The 19,680-nt window shown below is 42.3% G+C and overlaps 1 long non-coding RNA gene across 1 annotated transcript in view; it reads right to left on the bottom strand.

Moving 5' to 3' along the window:
- Positions 1-19,680, bottom strand: part of LOC308584616 — a 68,292-nt gene that overhangs the window by 47,158 nt on the left and 1,454 nt on the right. Inside the window, exons 2-3 of the long non-coding RNA XR_014006952.1 lie at positions 15,066-15,130; positions 9,931-10,065 (exon numbers count right to left, since the gene is read on the bottom strand). This is a non-coding gene — a long non-coding RNA (uncharacterized lncRNA). The remainder of the gene's footprint in view (positions 1-9,930; positions 10,066-15,065; positions 15,131-19,680) is intronic.

Here is a 19,680-nt window from a genome sequence, read left to right as displayed (position 1 = left end):
CAACCTCCCACCAGCATGGCCAGTGGTCATGACTGGATGATGTAAGTTATAGTCCAACAACATCTGGAGGGACACAGGCTCCCCAGTCCTGTTACACAATAACAAACAATGGTGGAGTCGGTGCTAATGCAACCAGGCTGGGAAGAATTCCTGCTGCTTACTGAGAGAGGTGAAGTGGCAGTGAAGTTGTGGCTGGGCAGATCCAGCGGCAAGACAGCAGCTCTTGAACGAGGCAAAGGGCCATCTGATGCCCTGCTGTAAGGTAAGCAGCGTTTCTGTGCTCTCTGGCACTTGTCATGGTGTCCTGTTGCACCAGTAGCGGTTTAGTCATGATGACACATTACCTGGAAGCTGTCTGTGGACAAACGCTGGCTCCCTCAGCCTGAAGCAAGATGAGCACTGCACCCCATAGTTGCCTTTGACTGGACTTAACCGTCCAGGGGTCCTTTACCTTTTTACCTTGCAGTACTGAAGCCTAGCAACAATCCTAAGAAGCAGGTTCAGCAGTAGGAGGGCCAGATACAAAATAAAGGTAAAGGTAAAAGGACCCCTGACCATTAGGTCCAGTAGTGGCCGACTCTGGGGTTGCGGTGCTCATCTCACTTTGTTGGCCGAGGGAGCCGGCGTACAGCTTCCAGGTCATGTGGCCAGCATGAATAAGCTGTTTCTGGCGAACCAGAGCAGTGCACGGAAATGCCGTTTAACTTCCCACTGGAGCGGTACCTATTTATCTTCTTGCACTTTGATGTGCTTTTGAACGGCTAGGTGGGCAGGAGCAGGGACCGAGCAACAGGAGCTCACCCCGTCTCAGGGATTCGAACCGCCGACCTTCTGATCGGCAAGTCCTAGGCTCTGTGGTTTAACCCACAGCGCCACCCACGTCCCATAGATACAAAATAGGACAGTTTTAATAGCTGAATATTACAGGGCATTTCAGGAGATACAGCCGAGAGAGTGATTCATCCAAAGCCATCCAGTAAGTTTCATGGCTGAACAGGGATTTGAACTTTTGCTTCCCATCTCCAAACTCAATACTCTAGAACAGGGTTTCCCAAACTTGGGTCTCCATCTGTTTTTGGACTACAGTTCCCATCATCCCTGACCGCTGGTCCTGCTAGCTAGGGAAGATGGGAGTTGCAGTCCATGCTTTGGGAAACCGATTTTAGACTAGTCTTCTGCAACCTGATACCCTATAGATGTTGTTGGACTATGACCCTTGACCACTAGTCCTATTGACTTGGCAGATGGAGATGGAGGCTAACAATTTCTGAAAGGTGCCCGGCTGGGGAAAGCTACTCCAGTCCAGCCACTGCATGCTTCTCGGTCTCAGTCGCCTGTAGTCCATGGAGCTCCCCAAGTACATTCAGTGTTATAGTGCAAAGACCTTTTTGATCTTTCCCATCTCTGATGTCTCAGGGTAGCTGAAAGTACTTGTGGGGGAGAGCACACTTTCCTCTCCCTGACTACTTACTTCTTAGACACCAGATTTCTAAGCTCATAAAAATATGGTTCACATAAACCAACATAACTTTTAAAAAATGCAAAATAACTCTGTGTAAAAGAATAACTGAAGCCTAACAGTCAAAGGGGTTTAAGATCTACAGGTATTTGGAAAGAGGCAGGTATGGGAGGGTAACAGTGCAATCAGAAGTAAACCCCATTGACTTCATTGGGACTTACTCCCAGGTAGGTATGATAGGATTTCAGTCTAGGTGGGCCCAGCAGTGACCTAGTAAAACCATATTGTGGGATTCTAGATCCAGAAGAAGAAACTTTAGTCAAATTGGGAATGACAGAATAAGGGAATAAGGGAAAACAGGAAGCACAAGTGACCCACTCTTTCCTCATGCTTCTCTATGACTTTGGAATTGAAGGCATTTTACAACCCCCTCCCCAGCAAAAAAAAAATCGTGAGATGGACAAGTTCTTGGTTATACACATGTTGTATCCAAGTGTGAGGGAGGAAGAGAATAACACTAAAGCTCATTTTTGGGGGTGCCAAACAAAGAAGCACAAGGCAAAAAAAAAAAACCACGCACATGCCCTTCCTGTCCTCCCTATCCCCAAACACACATCCAAAGCCACTTTGGTTTTCCCGTGCGCTTGTGTTCTATTTGCATATTTTACCAACAGATGTATGAGCCTCTTTTTGATTTCAAAACTGATACATATCAAATGTAAGCATCCCAAATCTCTGTGTGTGTCAAGCACACATCCACCACACACCCTGAATACAGTCACTGTGCTCAGCATTTTATTATATAAAATGCATCAAAAGGATTTCAGTTTCTTGGAAAGGTTTGAGAGGAGGATCACCGAAGAGCTGCATAACAATTTTTTCCCCTTAAAATTCAAAACTAGAACCCACATTCTGGATTCTCCCACTTTGGTGTGGACTTTGAATAAGTGCTCTGCTTTTTTCCTATGTAGTGCAGCATAAAAATACCGACCCAGTATAATTAGAATTTCAGTCATGGCCTGTGGGATCTAGTGATTTGGACATATTTTATTTAACCAGCTTAGTAAAAGGTAATATTCAGCAGCTGTGATCTATAGCAGAATTACAATTTTCAGGGTCAAGGAGGGATTTTGATATTAGGAGGTTGGGCAGAATTGCTGTAAAATCTCATGAGCTGTCGTTAAAAATAAATGAGAAAATAGGTTATCCAAGAGTCATTGTAAGGGAAAAATCAATAGGCAGTGTCTATTCACTTGGGCTATCAAAATCCTTGAAATTTGAACAAAAGTTTCACGTTTAGTGTGCTGTAGGTTTTGAAATGTAAGTGCTGAATGCTCAGCGGATACAAATTCATTGTGCTCTGCATTCAAACAAGATGGAGCAAACCTTCTGAAGTTTCCACGTTTCCTTCCTCTTGGCACTGGATATTAGCCACCAAATTAGATATGTAAAATAGTTTCTAGTGAAGCTTCACAGATCACAATTTTTCTCTTGAAAATATTATTTTCTTTAGATCATCCTTGTCCTCAGGGATCTTCTCACTTGAAGATCTATCTACCTATCTATCTATCTATCTATCATCAATCAATCTATCAATCAATCAATCTATCTTTCTCCGTATATATATGGAACTGTCCTGTACACCATATGTAAACAGTACATTTGTACATTTTCCCCTACTGAGAACCAATGAGACAGAAAGACAGGAAATGAAACACACTGATAAAACTGAGGTTTGGAAAGCAAGTACAACAACACAGATGTACAAAGTAATAACTTTTTTAAAAAAATGCAGATGACTGTAAATGCACCTTCTACAAGTTTTAGCTTTCATAACTTAGAAAAAAAATAAAGGGAACAGGAATTATTTTTGAAGTGCTTACAGATTACCAACTTTTTTATGCATTGCAAAACAGCATATAATGGCCTGGTTTGCATGATGTGCTAAATCCAACTGTGGTTTACCACGACTCTGGAGGTTTCCAGAGCAGAGCTCACAGCACCTTTGCTCCTCCCCCTGCCTTTTTACTGCCATGCCATGCTGAACTAAACCTAAGTTTGGCTTAGCATGCTGTTTGAATGGGACTGATGTTAATCCCTTTCCTCACAGTTTGTACTAGGTTACAGTACAAACTGTACTGGTTTGATGGTTACCAAAGGGAGAGCTTAATCATGAGTCACATGGCATGACACACTAAACCAGACCTTGGCTTAGCTCAGTGGAAGTAAAAAGAACTAGTAACTGCAAGCTACTCTTCCGGAACCTGTACTGTCGCACAGTCTTGGTAATCCATAGTTTGGATCCCGGGATCTGGTTATATGAAATGCCTTGATATCTAGGGTCACACCCACACCATACATTGGAAATGCTCTTACACCACTTTAAGAAGGATTTAAATGTATGGGGTTGATGTGACTTGAGTTCTGTGAGCCAGTTCCCACATTCTCATCCTGCCCCCCTTTAAAGCAGAGTTTGGACTTTTGTTGGTCAATGAACATTGAAGTTTTGCAAGCCACGTCCAATGGCCCCATAAAGAAGGGCCGGGACGACATCTGGAGAAGCAGAGCTCTGCTCATTGAGTAGTCCACATCTGGAGTCTATGATGGATCAGGAGATAGGAATGCCTGAAGACACTGACTGTAGCATTTACATAGCTGCCAACATTGCTAGATGTGGGAAAACCTGGCTCTTAGGTCCACCACTCCACTAAAAATTCTGTGTAGGCATTAGGGCATGCATAAGCAAACTCAGCCCTCCAGATGTTTTGGGACTACAACTCCCATGATCCCTAGCTAACAGGAACAGTGGTCAGGGGTGATGGGAATTGCCTATGCCTGCATTGGGAGCTGCGGTGAGGTGGGGCAGGAGACGCCTCTGTGCACATTCTGTGCACACCAGGGCACTTCTCTAGCAACTGGCCATATGAAAACATTTTTAAAATGCCCCAGGGACATTTGCATAAGTCATAATATACTACCCAGTTTTCAATAAAACACATTTTACACAGATAAATAAAAATGAAAGGCAGTAGTTTATTTGATCCACTTAAAACAAAAAAACCCACAGACTCTCTATCAATCCCATTTATTTCAAAGAGACTTCTAAAATTCATCACCTGTAGACATGGTATGAACAAGCAGATGTACAATATAATCTGACATTTGAAAAGAAATTCCTCTACCTGAGCGAAGCAGCAAAGCCTAGCAAGGAAACCCATGGTGGCAACTGGATAAATTATGTAACCAGTGGACACCCAGTTCTCCCAACTTCTCGCTCTTAGGTAAGTTTTGTCTCAGTTTCTTCTTTTTATTTTATTCCATCTCGATTTAATCTTGTTACTGATTGCTCTGTAAGTTTTTATTGTTTTAGACAACCAACGTGGTACCCTTCAGAGGTTTCTGGACTCCAGCTTCTATCAAGCCCCAGCCAAAATTGCCAATGGTCAGGGATGGTGCTAGGTTAGGGGGCCACAGCTCAGTGTACTGTCTCGACGTGCAGGGAAGTCGCAGGTTCAATGCCCAGCGTTTCCTTGTAGAGCTGGGAGGAAGCTCGGCCTGAAGCCCTGGAGGGCCACTGCCAGTCAGTGTGAAAACCAAACTGAAGTAAATGAACCGATGGTCTGCCTTGGTACAAGGCAGCTTCCTATGTTCCCATGAATTGTAGTCCAAAAACATTTGGAGGACGCCATGATGGCTATCCTTGTCTGTGTGCCCGTGGCTGTTTTTGCCCACACAGTTACTGGACAATAGTGTAGTAGTAATGCTCATTATTGCAAACAGCAAAGCCACACACAATGCAGTTTTCATTTATCATCATTTCTGTTATTTTTTACACCCACCCCTCTTTTTATTAAATCCAGTGTGTACTGTGCTGAATCTTGACTAGTCTGTTTTAACTTTAATCAGTCTCAAGTGATTTGTTTTACTTATCATTCCTGGTATTCAGTCTCTCTATTATTATTTCCTTTTGTCTGTCTTTGCATGTATGTGGTTGTTTCACACACAAACTGGGAAAATTGTGTTATCATCGTATGGAATTAAGGCAGGGAAGATTTTAAATGGTGTCTAAATGCCTTTGACTATTACTTACAACACCCTCCCCCTTCTGTCCCTGCATTTATCCAGATAAATGTAATCTGCCCATCATTAGAAACCATGAAATTATAATTCCTCTGGGATGGATATTTATCTCTCTCTTACATACAGAAAGGTGATTAATTAGTAGCTTTTTCAGCAGTTAAAATTACTGCGTACGAGAGCTGATTAAAATCTAACCACCGCACAGCTGATTTAGATCAGCCAGTAATCCAAAGAAAGTGTAACTGGGGCCAAAAGAAGCAACTCCAAGGAAATCTATTGCTAAGTGGATTGTTTTATTTGCTGTGAACACAGGTTTGCTCCAACCTTCCATTCCAACACCCAAATTATTAGAATAACAGCTTTACGAGAACTGTGAGCAAAAGGAATTTTGGGAGAAACTCCAATCAAATACATTGTGGTTGATTATGAGGCCAGTGAAGGCAAGATTTCATCAGTTATCAGTATCTTCTGCAAGATATTTTAATAGGGTTCGGGGTGCAGCTGGGTGTCCCAAAGATTGTTGTACACACACTCATGACAACACCTGCACACTTCCTGGTCAAATTCCTACTCTAAGTGTGGAATTATACTGGGAATGTTAATCCAGCAGCCTTTGCATGCATAGATGTATAGTTTACAATATGATTAATTCAAAACTTGAGCCCAGGGTCCCACCAGGGGAAAAAGGCGGAGTATAAATAAATATATAATAACAACAGCAATAGTAACCATAATTATTGTGCTGAATGTGGAATTTGTATTTTTTATATAATATATATTGATTTCTGTTCAGATGTAACCCCTTTGCAATTTCTTGAATTACAAATGCACAATAACTAAATAATGCACAAATCATGTAATTTGCTCCTTTGGTTTGCAAAGGAACCTGCAAGTGCAGGGCTCCTTGTTCAGTGCTGTATCCGAGGCAAGTTCACTTTCTGCATTAGGGCGGCATTCACAGAGCTATGCAGAAGTGTCCTTGTATACATTAGAGCTCTTGCATCTGCATTAGGCTTGATCCAAAGTCTAATGCTTCAAGCAAACATTTAAATAAAAAATAAAGAAATAATCTGCCTAATTATTCTTGCAGCTTCCACAAAAGATACAAAGTAATTTGATTTGATTATGATCATGGAACATCTCTCTCTCTCTGTCTTATTAATAAAACCTTTGTTGAATATTAGATTGGATTTAGCTAATTGTCAAGCAAATAAATAATATGAATGTTGCAGTTAAATATGTGTATATGAAGAAAAGCAATGGGAATGCAATAGAGATTCGGAACAATGGGCTATCGTTTAATCAATCAACTCTTTTAACTCTCAAGTAAGTAAGTTGTATAATTCCCTCCCTACAGAGCTGCATATGGTAACTCCATTACGTTGCTTTCATTGATTGCTGAAAAAATCCTCTTTATGCTGGCATTTGACACCCAACACCATATTTTAGGACCCTGCGTATTTTCTTGTTTTTAATCCATTTGGAACCAGGTAAGAAATGGGGTAATAAAAGTAACAGCAACGGTAATACCTAACCAAATACTTGGAGAAGTGCTACTTTAGCCAACTAATAAATTTACAAATTGATGTTGGATTAGCCAAAGTTGAATCCAATGTAAAGACTGGACCAACTAATCTCTCTATATTTGCCGCAAACAAGCAAATAATGTGGGGTTTATTCCGCCACTTAGATTCTACAGATGCAATGCATTTGGGGGGCAATGACAGTTTAGGACAGAGGTGTGAAATCTATGCTCCTCCCCAACCCATACAAAATGTTCCTGGCTTGCAATACCCATCAGCTGCAGCCAGCATGGCCAACAGTCAGAGATAATGGGAGTTCTGGTCCAATAGCAGCTGGTAGGCCACAAGATCAGATCTGTACTTTAGGGTCACTGAAAGCAGCAGTCAGATTCTTGCAGCACCATCCTACACATGCCTACACAGAAGGTGTGCTCAGTACAGCTTAAGCCCAAGTAAACTGTTATAGGACAGAAGCCTTAAAGTAATGCATTTTAAAATGGAGTACAGTTTCTTTATAGTTTTCCAAACCAAGATTTTTCTCCAACTGATCATACCAAGAATCCAACTTGAGACTTTGCCCATCTCCAAAAAGTATCCCCGACCCTTGCAGTAATCTCTGCTTTCAAGGGGGTCAATTTTCTTCCCTGCGCAAATCCCTCAGAAAGAAAACATAAGAATGAATTAAAAGTGAAGTTCTGCCAAAACCCGGTAATGTCAGAACAGCTGGCTAACTGATCAAGCAGACATAATTTTGGGGAGCTTCCCAACCATCATGGCAGATATTTTAATCCAGCAGTGGACATATTTATTTAACGAGATTTCAGAACAGATCTCAGGCAGCCACTCTACAGCGCTATACAAAATAGAGCGACAAAACATCTTCAGGCTGCTGCCTAAAATTAATATAAAAACTAAAACAATGGAAAAGAAGGGCAAACGATGCAAACTGGGGAGTGCAAAAGCAGGAAGTCACATAAGCAGGACTCATTCCCAGAAGCAGATTCCTCCACAACAGAGAAGCCAAAGCGACAGCTCACAGGAAAGAGTTCGAGACTTTTATGTATACCCCACAACTGCAGTCTCAAAAGAGACTCTCAAAGCAGCTGACATCAATTGAAAAAAATAATTAATCTGGTAATTTAAAAATTAAGTGGGGAGGGGGGAGAGCCATACAGGTACAACCCCAATACACTTGGAGAGCAAAGAAACAGAGAGGCAACTTCTCATTCTGAGGAATGCCAGGAATTCCATGCACAGGTTGTCTCCAAATTGCTCACCAAATTGATCTCAACAGGTTATTTTGATTCCATTCAGTGGCATCAATTTACTACAGCTGAAGAAATATTCACCCCACGTAAGATTTGTGGAAAGATTAAAAAAAAAAATAGGTCACCACACATTTAAAGCACTCATATCATTTTAACAGTCACATACCCCCCCTCCCTGCAAAAAGAACCTGGAAACTGTAGTATGTTAAGGCTGCCGGATGTTACTAGGAGACCCCTCAAAAAGCTCCTGGCATCCTGAATAAACTACAGTTCCTAGAATTCGGTGTGTGTGTGTGTGTGTGTGTGTGTGTGTGTGTGTGAATGAGTGCTTTAAATATATGGTGTGGATGTAAACTTAATAGCAGGGAATCTTTGGCCACCCACTATAAAGTCTAAGTTTGTGAATTAGACAGACTCCAGTTAATGTGCATAATACTCCAAATTTTGCTGATGCCTTTTAGGTATTTCCTTTTATCTTTCTTTGTTTTTTATATAACTCTTCCACCCAAGCAGGTGCCCAAAGAGATGTGCGACATAGCCAACATAAAATAAATAACTAAACCAGCAACATACAATTAAAGTTACAACAGCAACCCAGTTAAATTCATAACACCATTTAAAATCGAGAAATAACCTACTAGTGCTGCAATTCCACCGAATGTCAGGTGCACTTGCAGTGCTTCACAGCACAAAGGGAAGGAGAGGCTTAATGTTGGATGGATGGAGAACAGCAGAAGTGGGGCAACATAGACAGTGTGCTGAAAAGCAGGAAGTGGGGGGGGGGTAGACAGAAAGGATAATGAAGGCAGGAACACGCAAGAGCCAGCAAGAAAATAGAACTAGAACAGAATCAGAAGGGAAAACTGGCTGAAAGGAAGTGGGAAGGCAAAGGGAGAAACAGCTGGGGAATGGGTTCATTTATTCCATGAAGCCACAAGGCTCAGCTAATTCCACTTAATTGGGCAATGGGCCTGCTTAAACCACACTTGTGAAATGGTGTTGCTTATTTCACAATAAAGAAACCAGACACAGTGCTTTGGGAAGCTGCCAAAACTGCAACACTAGTAACTAGTATCCCTTTAAAAAAGGGTTCTCTCAGTCACAGTGGGACACTCAATCTAGCTGCCATTTTCAATCCACTGTGGTCAACGGTTGCCTCCCTAGTCATGAGCTGCTCCCTTCTGCCCACCAGGGTTGACCTGACACTGCTTTGCCCAGCCCCCATACTACCCCCCGCCAGCCGAAAGTCATACTTTGCCTGTTTCATAAACCAACAAACTGCAGATGCAACCCACAAAAAGTTACTTATGTTTGCTATAATGAACCTCAAACTTTCAAGAAAACCTTGCAGGGGGGTGGGCTTTTTTTTTGTAGGAGTGGGGGTTGTTGCAAAAGCAAGACGAATGTTTATCCACAGACTTTGGGCCCCTGTTTAGCAAATGCTTCAGACAGATTCCACCTCAACTATTTAGGAAGCATAAGCTACTCTGAGCAGGTTGCATGTATGTGTTTGTGTGTGTTTAGGCCAAGTAGCTATTGCACTAGACTAGGGAACCTTAAAACTAAATAATAAAGACAGAGCGAGAAAAAGGCTTCTTACCTGCTTTTCTAATTTGAAAACAACTCATTGATTTTTAATCCTTTCTAGAGATGTATTGTGTATATGCTGCTCTCTTCTGGCTGCCTCTACAATCTTTAGTATGCAAAGTCTTGTTTTAAAAGGTGGAAAGACAAGCTGTGTGAAATAAAGAAGAGACTCTAAAAAAAACCCTTGGCAATATAGCAAGTCCATCTCTCGCGGTCACAATGCCCAGAAGTGGACTTTGCTCTAGAGTTCTGCATCTCATTCTTGTATTTCAGCTGACATTTCAGGATGTTATGGAAGATGAAGTAGAGAAAATTGCTTTGGGGGGGGGGAGACTATTTTTATGCACAAAACTCTCATCCAAACATTTGAAGCAAAGAAAAGGGCTCTTTATATAACATTTAACCAGAGATAACCAGATAAGCAAAGCGGGGAAGCAGGCACAAGGCATCCCATTGGATCTGGGGGAATGTACAACTGCCTCTTTTGAGCTTTTGCTGTCTTGTCTCTGGCGTGCTCCCAAAGAATGCATTTAGGGATGGCCACAAAACATCTCCAGGGATGTTCCTGTAATCGTAGCATGGAAATGCTTGTGAAGGAAGAAAGGGGTGTATTTACCTGGGATCATAAAAGCCATGTTGGGTCAGTCCAAAAGTCCACCAAGTCTCAGAGAGCTCAGAGGCAGGGTGGGAAGCAGACAAACCTGCCATATTGTTTCACCCCTCCCTTGCTCCCCAAGTAACTGGTGTTCAGTAACTATATCTACTGTAGCTAGCATGTCTAATATCCACTGAATGAACCGTTCTCTGTGAATTTGTCTTATCCCCTTTTAAAGCCATCTGAGCTGGTGTCTTTTGGCTTTGAATTCCATACGCTTATTATATGTCAAGGCATAGTTGCTTTTGCCTTTTCTGTTTCCAGTGAATCCATTTTTACTGGGTGCAGATTGGTCTACTAAGAGCTTAAACACAGGCATTCCTTAACTTGCTCAAAGTTTGAAGCTTCTCTTTTCTCCCAATAAGGTTGGACTTCCAAAGGGCTCACTACTGAACCAAAGCAGTGGGGGAATCTCTGCACTTGTACTCCCCTGGCCAAGTGGCCAAGTGGCCTTGGCCAGCGCTCCTTGTGTCATATCTATATAGTGGCTTGGATATCAAATATCAATACACCAAGTAGTTGTGCCGGTTGGTCTTAGGAAACACATATATGTGGGGGTGGGGGGTGGGGGCATTTAACATGACCTTCCCATTAAGTCCAGCAGCGCTCACACATTGTATGGCTATGAACAGAAATCAACTAATGCACTTTTCTTAAAGTGACCTGGCACACTTGAAATGTCCTCAGATTCACCTCATCTTCATTGAAGCTGGAATGGGGATGCATTCCCCTGTCATGTGGAGCCTATTGGCCAACTGGGTTGGTGGCATTGCTCATCTATATAAGGCTGCCCTACTCAGCCTCTGTGGAGCTTCATACAGCTGCCAGGTGACCTGTCCTGCATTTACAATTTAGGGTTAGCTATGAGTTGCTATGTTTATTTGGCTAATTGGGCTTGTTTTGTTTGGCAGCATGTTCTGGCGGGAACTATGACTCATGCATGCCCCTGGCAAGCATCTTGAGGCACCTTCTATGGTGAAGGACCAGTCTTCAGCCTTCCCTTCATTGCCAACTGGCTCGAGGGGATGGCAGGGAGGTATGGCTCTTGGGGGACTATAAGCTCCCCCCCCATGAGTACTGACCAATGCTGGAGGGATTGGAGCATGTTGGCATGTTTTACCTCATGCAGGTGATGACAGGCATGAATCAAAGGTATGTCAGAGCCAGGAGCCAGGGTAGATTTGCCTATCAACATGGTTGTTTGCACTTAATTCCTATTGGTGTTGCTCACTGTTTGTTGCAGAGTGTTATAATTTAGTACTGGATTAAAGCTAACTTTATTATGTTTGTGTGTGGGGGGGTGTCTTCCTCACATTAAACTATTGATTCTGCTTGCAAAAGTTAGGTTGAGATATGAACATAGGTCTGAGTTTTCAACAGCACAGTGGTGGTGTTTTAGGACAAGCCAACCCTGAAGGTGTAGAAAAGAAATAACATGAAGAAAATCTGCACCCCAATATTATATATGTAGCACAATTAAGTTGACAACAATCCAGGATTCAAGAAACTTTCAAAGATGCTTGCTTCCAATTACAGCAGTAACAGAATAAAGGGAAATTTAAACCATTGGTCAAACAGGAGTCGTCTATGAGTGTCCTTGGTAATTTCCAAGGTTGTTGATTTCATTGAGATTTGTGCTTGGATAACACTAAAAAAGGACTCCTGGATTTGAGCTTGTGAAAATGGGAGCCATCTAGTGACATTTTCTTTGTAGCGGGAGTCTCTTTTTATGTAGAGGAAAAGTTAATTCTATGTGCAGAGAAGCAGCCTTAACAACATACTCTCAGTGTACCTATTTCGTAGGCATGGTACCTATTTTTAAGTGGTGTTTACAAATTGCTGATATATACTGAATTTGTACCTAAGATTGTAGGTTTACCTGCCAGATGCACCTATTTTGACTGGCACAATGCTGACATGTTTGAGAACAGAATGTCACAACTTGCTAATCGGAACTGATTTTTGAAATTCACAAAACCTATTTGAGAGCAAAATGTGTTGTGACAATTAAAATGCTCTAATGTCATATCTAAATGTGAGAATGAGTCTTATTTATTATATTTATACCTTGTTTTTCAACCAAAATTGGCTCCCAAGGCACCTTCGAAAGATTTGAAAACAGATTTAAACAGAACACTAAAACTTCAATAAAAAACAAACTATCTGCAGCAACTGAACAAGTGAAACAGAAACCAGTTCCAATAGGTGCCATCATCAGGAGTGCCAAATTAACCACCAAAAGCCTTTTTAGAGGAGTTTTTGAAGCCGCCTCCTAAAACCTTGGAGCTAGGCAGGTTCCTAGGATCAGAGCTTCAGAGGAGCTCTGAAATACTCACTTGCCAAATTTCAGATGCCGGGGACTTGTAGCAGGGCCACTCCTGACGATCTCATGGTGTGGAGGCACATTTGATAAGATGATGATAATAATAATAATAATAATAATAATAATAATAATAATAATAATAATAATATTAATAATAATAAATATTTATACCCTGCCTATCTGGCTTGGTTTCCCCAGCCGCTCTGGGCGGCTTCCAACAGAATATTAAAATAAAATAGTCTATTAAACATTCCCTAAACAGAGCTGCCTTCAGATGTCTTCTAAAAGATGTAGTTTCACTCACATTTGAAACCCACAGCATTTAGTCCTTGAGCCCAGAGATAACCCATGCAACTGGATGGCAGCTGGTGTTGCATGATCCCTGAGGCCAAGGCCTGTCAACAAACCTAGCTGCTACATTCTGCACAAAATGCAATTTTTGCATGCTCTTCAGAGGCAGTCCTTACATAAATGCATTACGGTAGTCCAGCCTAGAGGTTCCCAAAGCAAGTATCACAGTGGCACAGAAGCTCATATGTTAACATTTATGTAGGTTGAACGACCAGATACTCAAGAGGTGGTTCACCAAGCTGGTTTCCTTACTATCACACTGTGATTAACCTAGGTCATTAACCCAGAATAAGTGTGATTATTTTCCTATTTCAAATAGTGGTTATTTACTGTTTAATCCCTATGTTGAAGCATTTAAAAGTGATGCAGGTTACATTTTATTCTAGCCAAAGTGTGAGAGTCCACAGAGTTTTTTGATGTTGCTTATCAGTTCAATGGGGTTAAGCCAGACGCCCATTAGGACCATGTATCTAAAAGAACACCCTGAACGCAACATTTTGGGGTCAAGAAATAGGATGCTGTTTATTCACAAGTTTTCCAGAACTAAAATAAAATAAAATAAAACACCCGTGTTGACCTTTCTGTAAATATATAGGATTGTGAGAAGGTCTTGTTCATATGACAATGCTATGCTTCATGTCTGGTTATTAATTCTGTGTTACCTTGCTGCCAAACCACATTGCCACCTCAGTCATCTTTCAGCATCTGGGGTTAAGGGCTGTTTCATCCATGGTCATTTCTCTTGCAACATTGCCTGCTGGTGACAGCTCTCTTCGCTGCCTCCACCCCTTACCAAACACACCCATAATTTATTCAGCTAAACAATTGCGCTAGCTAGAATTAGAGCTAGCAGAATGGAACTTCCTTCCTCTCCTCCTGTCCTCCTGTCCCCAAATCTGCTCCAGAGGGTTGGGGGAAATCCCAGAATAGATGTTCCAACAAGAATTTATTGATATGTATAGACTGATTTCACTAAGTTAAGCTAAGCAGATATATAAGATTGAATGTTTAATTATTAAGATACAAAATTACAATCTCAATAATAAAGTTACAAAATAATAATAAGGAAGTCACGCAGGGGTGGAGGGAAGACACAGGGCAAGAAATAAGAAATGGATAAATGTTGGTACATAATGAAATGTGAAAATATGAATTTACGGATATAATGTATATGTATCATTATGTAAAGATTTCATATATGTATTGCAACATTAATAATAAATAAATAAATGAAGGAGGGGGAAAATATATATCCCAGAATAGATTTATTCTAAAGGAATAAATCCTTCTTCCTCCTTCTAGAGGAAGGAGAGGGAAATAGCATGCTACCATGCAAGGAGAAATCGTTGTGCTAATGGAATGGTTTGCTTCACGCTATGCTCCATTTAGACAGTCTACATATATTACACATACATTAATACCCAAATAAACCACTCCATGTATTCTCTCTCCGTGCATGCACTTGATTAAACATATCAAATCAAAATAGACATGATATGGGAGATTCAAGAAGAAAGAAGAAGGAACGTCCAGGTTCAAAGGTCGTATGTCACTGAATACCAGTTGCTGAGGAGCAAGGAAGAAGAATTATTACCCTCACGTTCTGCTTCTGGGCTTTTCCAGAGGTATCTGGTTGGTCGCTGCAGGAGACAGGTTGCTAGACTAGATAGGCCTGTGGTCAGATCCAGCAGAGCTCTTCTTAGATTTGTAATCTCCCATGGTTTGTTTTTTAAAGTTCAAAGTAGCTATGGTGTGGCCTTTGGATTAGGAATGCTAAATTACTGTTTGCCCTGTGGGCACAAAACACACAGATACTCACATTTACCAGCTCTTCCTTCTCTTCCTTCTCTTTCTTTTGCTTCTTCCTCTTCTTCTCCCTTGGCACTAAAAATATGTGGAAATGGATGGTCACAGAACATGGCTGAGACAAGGTATCCAGAGGATATGCCTCTATACCTTGGGTTACCTGTTAAAGAATAGATATGGGGCACAAAAATAACACAGGATCAACACAATTTATTATTTATCAAGCACCTAATATGCACTAGGTGCTGTCCAGAAATAAAAAGCAAGTCCCTGCCCACAGGCTCACAATCTGAAAAGAACAAAACCCAATTCCGCTGCTCTTAAGTGTTGGACTCAAAGTTGACAGTTGAATGGGCACAGGGAGTACCTGAATCGAAGTGGCAAAATCAATTGGGGAGACTTCCCCATTGCCCACTTTAAACAGCTCTGTTCCCATTTGATGGCCCCACACTTATGCTGCCATTTACGTTTCGATACTTCTATGGATTTGAAGTTTAAAAATTGAAGTGTGAATCGGCCTTTAGTAATAGAAAGAGAGAAACGTAGGGAGAAAGTTTGCTTGTTTGTGTTTGTGTGTGTGTGTGTAAGTGAGACTGAACAGTACAGATTGAGAGCAGACTGCCCTCTCTGGATTGGCTTCCTATTAAATTCATTTGGGATGAGCTAGAGATAGAAGCAGCAGATCCCTCTCGTGCTCAGCTGTTACAGCCATACCTCAGGAAAAGTCCAAAGAACTATCAATGGACTTTCTTGAGCAACAGATCAATACTGTGCTTCATATCAGCCAAGCTGTTATTCACGCCAAAGGCAGTTGTTTGGATGAAGGGAATGACTGAGTGCACAAGTTCACTGTATCATAGTCTACAGGTTTTTTAACTCCTCTAGATGCCTTCATTATTTATATGCAACAAATACAACAGCTTCAGCTGCTGTAGTGGTTTTCTCTCAACATTCACGGGAAGAGATATACTTTGTTTAGCTCTGTAGGGCCTGGACACATTTAATGTGCTTTTACTTGTAAGTTAATGTGTCATACATGTGTACAGAAATTACTTAACAAAAACATCAGTCAATTTAATCAGTTGGCATACAATACAGTTTTATTATTTCTAGAGCTCTGAAAAGTTTGTGTATGTTTGCATGTACAGAGTGCGTATGTGAATTCAACTTGGCAACACATGAATACAGATATCGCTTAGAAGAGACAGCTAACATATTAATGAGTGTTATATTTATTTGTTCATTTATTTATAGGGCTTATTACAATCCCTTCATCCAAAATTCCCAGGGTGGGTTAAATAAAAATTATATATAACTCTGTAACCACAATGTTAACAAAAAGCACAGTGGGATTTCAAAGCAGCAGATACAACTAAGTCATCATCTCACCTGACCCTTCCAAAAATCTGGAGGAATAGATGCATCTTGACCGGCTGATGAAAGCAGTAGAATGTCAGTACAATAGGCACCTTGGAGGGGTGTTTGAAAGGCTCGGGGCTACCATCGAAAAGGCCCTCCCACAGTGCAAAACATCCCCACTGCTGATCAAGAACAATAGTTGCGCAGTGACCACATCCTGCTTGACTGTGTGAGCCTTCCATTCATAAGAGAGCAGAACTGACAAGGTCATGATCCACATTAGCAAGAAATACAAACGAGTGCATGAGAGAAATTGGCTGGGGGTGTGCGGAGGAACGCTGTCTTTCTCCATATTCTGGTGCTCATCCTTTTGGCATGGCCGCTACCAACTTCCATGGGTGTGTCTGCAGGAAGACCAATGGTGACAGTTGCCACCCTGGGATGACCCCCAGATTCCCAGTGTGTTCATTTTCAGAAAGCCCATTTTTAGCATTTGTAGAACCCGAGATATGAGGCAAAACATGCAGTTAAGTAGTGCATGACAACTTTTGAGCCCAGTGTAATCTTGTGCAGTGGCCTGTTGGCGAGGGTGTTTTAGGGAACTGCAATATGGGAACTGTGAAGTTGTTTGCAGTTATCAGTGCAATTAAGGATTGCAGGGGGTCAAGGGAGACACAGACAGAACTGAGGGTTTCAGCAGTAATAATAATAATAATAATAATAATAATAATAATAATAATAATAATAATAATAATTAATTTATTATTTATATCCTGCCCATCTGGCTGGGTTTCCCCAGGCACACTGGGCGGCTCCCAACAGAATATTAAAAACACATCAAACATTAAAAACTTCCCTAAACAGTAAACAGGGCTGCCTTCAGACGTCTTCTAAAAGTCAGATAGTTGTTTATTTCCTTGACATCTGATAGGAAGGCATTCCACAGGGCGGGCATCACTACCAAGAAGGCCCTCTGCCTGGTTCCCTGTAACCTCACTTCTCGCAGTGAGGTAACCACCAGAAGGCCCTTGGCGCTGGACCTCAGTGTCCAGGCAGAATGATGGGGGTGGAGATGCTCTTTCAGGTATACTGGCTAAGGCTGTTTAGGGCTTTAGTGAGTGGAAAGACATGGTCTTGATACCAGACAATGGGCAGCACGTGGGCAGCAGTCCTTGCCATTGAGAAACTATGAAGGCATAAGACTTGGAACACAACTTTCTCAGAAGATCTGCCTAGTGTTCTGAACCCCAGCATACCTGGCAGCAAGTCTCCACTGGTGCATACGGTCCCAAAAAGGAACAGTCCCATAGAGCTCCTGAAGCAGTCAAGTTGAGGCTTTGCATGTTGATTGCAGCTTCTGGGCTTGACGAGGCAGTAACCCTCACCAGCTGTGAGTCTACTGCAGCTGAGGAATCACACAGCCTCTTCCCAGAGCTAATGAGGCACAGCTGGTCATCTAGGTTGTGGGCCCTTGCCTGCCTCCTAAAGCACTCTGCCCACTGCTCCCAACGCATCACAGCCTGCCATGTTCAAGTATAGGCTTCCTCAACCTCAGCCCTCCAGATGTTTTTGGCCTACAACTCCCATGATCCCTAGCTAGCAGGACCAGTGGACAGGGATGATGGGAACTGTAGTCTCAAAACATCTGGAGGGCCAAGGTTGAGGAAGCCTGTTCAAGTAGATGGAGGCCCCTCTGGCTCTGGGTCCTGCTCCTCTGCTCCTGTGCACTGACCCCCATCCTCTCGCTGTCCTCTGTCACCCCACGAGTACTTTCTATGTTCCCAACCTCCCCTTCTCCATCACCAGCTTCCCTTGGTGTGTACCAGTTGTGGCTATACCCCTCACTGGGATCCTCTTCCTTCTCCCCATTGTCCTGCCAGCTCATGACACCTAAATCTGCTACGATCCAGTCATGAGATCAACCAGAGCGTAGACCTGTCTTCCAATACCAGGTATGTTTGTTTATTTGGAAAGCCCCTTTTCTCCTAGACTATTTTATTTATTGCAGGGGCCCATCTCTCCTCCTGCCTCAATGTGTAGTGAAACAAAATGTGTGATACAACGTATTTGTATCCTGCCCCAATCCACATAGCAGGCATCCCATTAAATGAAGGAAGGATGTGACATGCTGAGCATACGGATGCCCTGTCATTTATTTATTACTTGTTATTAAGGAAAGAGGAGAAAAAAGTTATTTTCCATGACACCCATGTATCTCCAGCAAAGTCTGTTTCCAGCCTGAAAGTTCACCAGTGTAGAGGACAGATATGGCCTGGCCACTGTTATCAATGCACTGTCAACCTCTAGGCCAGGGGTATGGCCTCATCGGTAACTTTCTAGGGGCTGCGTGATGGGCAGGACCAAGGGGGAAGTGGGTGGAGCAACATTTGCAACTCTTCACCTTTATACAGTCGGCGGAAGTCAGAGGTAGTTCTGCATGCACACCTCTTCCTACAGGCAAGTGAGAGGTAGTTTTGTGGTTCAAGAATACATTTCAGGAAGGCAAAAGCACTTGAGGATGGTGTGGAGTGAGGCTGGTAAGGTATGGGGAGAGTACCAATGTCCAGACCAAGAAACCAGAAGCATTTGGGCCCCAGGCCTGAGGTTGCCCACTAACACTGTAGGTAAAACTACTGCAATGTGTTGCATGTGCCATTGCCTCTGGAGACTTCTTGGAAACGAACCTGTACAACATAGTTTGTCAGTTCTCTGTTTCATAAATTTCTTTGGGGCCTAAGTTACTAAACGACAGCTGCTTGGCACATGAGCCTGCTTGGACATTGAATTCATTATTTGAGATCTTAATCTGGGTCTCACAAGGAGGCCAGGGAAAAACCCCTTTTTGTTCCGGTACCCCATGCTCCCCTGATGCTAACTGCAATGCCATCCCAGCACTTGGCAAAGGCATTTTTGAAATTCACTCAGGCATAATGCAGCCTTGAGTGCTTTGTGTCACTTAATTGCCACAACAGACTTACTGAAGGCTGGCACCCAGAGTTTTAAAAAATAAATAAATCCCAAAGTGGCAAGTATACATTTTGGCCCATAGAGCTGTGAAAAGCCACATGACTTTGGGTCACTACAGTGGTACCTCGGGTTAAGTACTTAATTCGTTCCGGAGGTCCGTACTTAACCTGAAACTGTTCTTAACCTGAAGCACCATTTTAGCTAATGGGGCCTCCTGCTGCTGCCGCACAGCCAGAGCACGATTTCTGTTCTCATCCTGAAGCAAAGTTCTTAACCTGAAGCACTATTTTTGGGTTAGCGGA

Source organism: Podarcis bocagei, assembly GCF_964188305.1.
Source record: "Podarcis bocagei genome assembly, chromosome: 4".
NCBI lineage: Eukaryota > Metazoa > Chordata > Lepidosauria > Squamata > Lacertidae > Podarcis > Podarcis bocagei.
This window is presented reverse-complemented; position numbering and strand designations above follow the sequence as displayed.